This window comes from Gallus gallus, chromosome Z (assembly GCF_016699485.2).
Source record: "Gallus gallus isolate bGalGal1 chromosome Z, bGalGal1.mat.broiler.GRCg7b, whole genome shotgun sequence".
Lineage (NCBI taxonomy): Eukaryota > Metazoa > Chordata > Aves > Galliformes > Phasianidae > Gallus > Gallus gallus.
The window spans coordinates 79,349,117-79,352,898 of record NC_052572.1 but is presented as its reverse complement, the minus strand read 5'-3'; the positions used below and the strand labels follow the sequence as shown (position 1 = coordinate 79,352,898).

Sequence of the window (3,782 nt, the reverse complement as noted above, 5' to 3'; positions counted from 1 at the left end):
CGTGGGTTTGGGACGGATCGAGGCCTCGGGTCCCCCAGCGCCACAGTGCTGCTGGCAGCATGCGGGCCATGTCCCCCCTCCCAGCCCCCAACCCCTCCAGCCCTGCTCCCTGTGCCCCCCGGACTCCCGGCAGCCCCCCAGAACCAGGGCTAAGGAGGGCGTGGGAGTCAAAAGGACATGGGCAACCTTTTTTTCAGTGGTCTGTGGGGCCAGGAGAGGGGGGAAATGGCCCTAAACTGGAGTACAGGAAGTTCTGCACCGACGTGAGAAGGAACTTGTTCACAGTGAGGTGACGGAGCACTGGAACAGGCTGCCTAGGGAGGCTGTGGATTCTCCTTCCCTGGAGATACTCCAGACCCAGCTGGATGCCCACCTGTGCAGCCTGCTGTACGGAACCTGTTGAGCAGAGGGGGGAGTTGGACTCGATGATCTCTAGGGATCCCTTCCGGCCCCTACAGTTCTGTGATTCTGTGATTGTAATCGTTGCTTCTTGCAGCAGTAGAGTGTTTCAGAAGAGAGAAAATCATGGCGGCCATGAGCTGGCTTTCTGTGGTTGGTAAAGCTGTGCTGAGATCTGGGCTGACTATTGCAGCTGAAAATGCGTGCCAAGTCTGCAGACACAGAGGAATAACTTTTCCATGTAGGTTGAGCTTGTCTAAGGTAGGTGTCCTTGGTACACTGCTGGACGCAATAGGGAGGAATATGGAGCTGTAGAGGATTGTGGGGGGGGGGGGGCTGTAGGCATGGAGTTCTACATCTATATCTATATATGTGTGTGTTCTGGGCTGCATAAAAATAGGGGTGGCCAGCAGGGAGAGGGAGGTGATTGTCCCCCTCTGCTCAGCTCTTGAGTGTCGTGAGGTCCCATCTGGAGTAGTGTTTCCGGCCGTGGGGCCCCCAGCACAGGAAGGACGTGGAGCTCTTGGAGTGGGTCCAGAGGAGGACTATGAAGATGGTCATGAGGGCTGGAGCCACTCTCCTATGAGGAAACGCTGAAGGAACGGGTCTCGTTTAGCTTGGAGAAGAGAAGGCTCTGGGGAGAGCTCATTGTGGCCTTTCAGTACTTGAAGGGAGCATATAAACAGGAGGGGGACCAGCTGTTTATGAGGGTGGATGACGGTAGGGCAAGGGGGAATGGTTTTCAAGTGAGACGGGAGGTTTAGGTTAGATAGTAGGAGGAAGTTTTTCCCCCAGAGGGTGGTGACAGACTGGAAGAGTGCAATCCTGTGCACGCTCAGGTGTGTTTTGCTTTGTAGTGATTTCCCAATCAATCCTCATGTGGTCTCTTAGTTAGGCTGGGAATGAAGGGGAGCACTGTGAAGCTGTTTGCTTTCCCTGCTGCGTGCTGTGGGGTTGTGCTGGCGGCGGTGCGGTTGCTTTGCTTTTCCTTGGGAGGGTGGGAAGGAGCTTAGCAGGCCCAGGTTCTTCTCAAACGATTCTGATCCTCCAGTGTCAGTACTGCAGGGAGTGCACGACCTAAAGGACTTCTGGCTTGTGATGAATTTGTATCTCCGCAGCTTCTGATATTTTGGATTGTGTGTTCTAGTGCAGGCATTTCTGGGGACATGATTTATCATCACCATAGCTAACACTGCGTGGGAAATCTTGGTGTGCTTTGACTTGCCAGTGCTTTCCACTGTCTCCACTTGCCTGGAGCGTCCTTGAAATGTATGCCTAATGTGGAAATGTTTTCCTCTTTCCTAGCTTTTGTGGTACAAAGAAGCACGGCAAGGTGATGGAACAGCTTGTCCTAGATGCCATGGCCAAGCAGTTGGAGAAGAAGAAGATCATCAGGAATAGTCAGCATGGATTTAGCAAGGGGAAAGTGTGCTTGAGCAACCTCCTAGGCTTCTGTGAGGCATCAGCAGCTATATAGATGGCGGGAGAGCAATGGATGTAGTCTACCTTGACTTCAGCACTGCTTTTGATGCAGTCTCCCACGACATCCTGGTAATGAAGCTGAGCAAGTGTGGGATAGATGAGTGGACAGTGAGGTGGGCTGCGAGCTGGCTGAGTGGCCGAGCTCAGAGGGTGGTGATGGGCGGTGCAGAGTGCGGTTGGAGAGCTGTGAGTGGCGGTGAACGCTGGGGGTGGGTGCTGGCTCTGGTCTCGTTCAATATCTTGGTCAACGGCCTTGAGGAGGGGATAGTGTCCACCCTCAGTAAGTATGCCTCTGAGGACAAAGCTGGGAGGAGCAGCTGGCACGCCCGAAGGCTGTGCTGCCGTTCAGCAAGAGCTGGACAGGCTGGAGAGCCAGGCAGTAGCAAAGCAGGTGAGGTGTAACAAGAGCAAGTGTAGAGTCTTGCACCTGGGAAGGAATAACCGCAAGTATCAGTAGAGGCTGGGACGTGAGCTGCTGGAGAGGAGCTCTGCAGAGAAGGACCTGGGGGTCCTGGTGGGTGACAGGTTGGCCATGAGCCAGCAGTGTGCCCTGGTGGCCAAGAAGGCCGGTGGGATGGTGGGACGCATGAAAAGGAGCGTGGCCAGCAGGGCGAGGGAGGTGATCCTCCCCCTCTGCTGTGCCCTGATCAGGCCTCAGCTGGAGTACTGCATCCAGGTCTGGGCTCCTTGGTACAAAACAGACGGGGATCTCCTGGAGAGAGTCCAGCAGAAGGCCACAAAGATGATCGAGGGCCTGGAGCATCTCCCCAGTGTGGAAAGTCTGCGTGACCTGGGTCTGTTCAGCCTTGCGGAAAGAAGACTGAGAGGGGATCTTAATAATGTTTCTAAGTATCTGAAGCGTGGGAGTCAAAAGGACATGGCCAGCCTTTTTGCAGTGGTCTGTGGGGTCAGGAGAGGGGGGAAATGGCCCTAAACTGGAGTACAGGAAGTTCTGCACCGACGTGAGAAGGAACTTGTTCACAGTGAGGTGACGGAGCACTGGAACAGGCTGCCCAGGGAGGCTGTGGATTCTCCTTCCCTGGAGATACTCCAGACCCAGCTGGATGCCCACCTGTGCAGCCTGCTGTATGGAACCTGTTGAGCAGAGGGGGGAGTTGGACTCGATGATCTCTAGGGATCCCTTCCGGCCCTTTCCAGTTCTGTGATTCTGTGATTGTAACCGTTGCTTCTTGCAGAAGTGCAGTGTTTCAGAAGAGAGAAAAACAAACATGGCGGCCATGAGCTGGCTTTCTGTGGTTGGTAAAGCTGTGCTGAGATCTGGGCTGACTATTGCAGCTGAAAATGCGTGCCAAGTCTGCAGACACAGAGGAATAACTTTTCCCTGCAGATGGAGCTTGTCTAAGGTAAGGTCCTTGCTAGGTGAGCTTCTGCTTTAAAGCATCAAGTTGTATAAAGAAGGTAATTTTAAAAGCAAGGTTGCCAGTTCTGAGAGGAGCATCTCAGCAAGCATGGCCTGGGCCGTGGAAGGGAGCATACAAACATCTGGACCAACCCGAAAGGAGTTAGTTCTGCAGGTTGGTTGCTTTCTGCTGTTTGTCCCACATCCTGTTGCTCAGTGGTAGATTTGTTCACGGTCAGTGCTAACAGGAATGTCCCAGAGCGCTGTGGTTTCAGCTGTCACAACGCTTTGATCCCTTGCTTGCTGGGCTGGGGCATTTGAGGAATGATGCATGTGCTGATGTGCAGCCAGGCACTAGGGATGAGTCTGCTTAGCAAGGTATGTGTGGCACGACTGAGGCCTGGGGACCAGGCCAGGTGGAATCCAGTGCGCTTTGCTCTTGTTCTCAGTGCTTGTTTTTGCTCAGGAGGGCAGGTGGTGAACCTCATGAAGCAATGCCTGCAGACGGAGTTTGCGGAGCAAGAGGTCCTGCAGGCCTTGT

General features: G+C 54.1%; 1 long non-coding RNA gene across 1 annotated transcript; it reads left to right on the top strand.

The window, feature by feature from the left end:
• Positions 1 to 579: 579 nt before the first annotated feature.
• On the top strand, positions 580 to 3,137 carry LOC107052428. Its single transcript, XR_005842898.1, has 3 exons — positions 580 to 660; positions 1,705 to 1,950; positions 3,078 to 3,137. It is a non-coding gene; the product is annotated as an uncharacterized LOC107052428 (long non-coding RNA).
• The last annotated feature ends 645 nt before the right edge of the window (positions 3,138 to 3,782 follow it).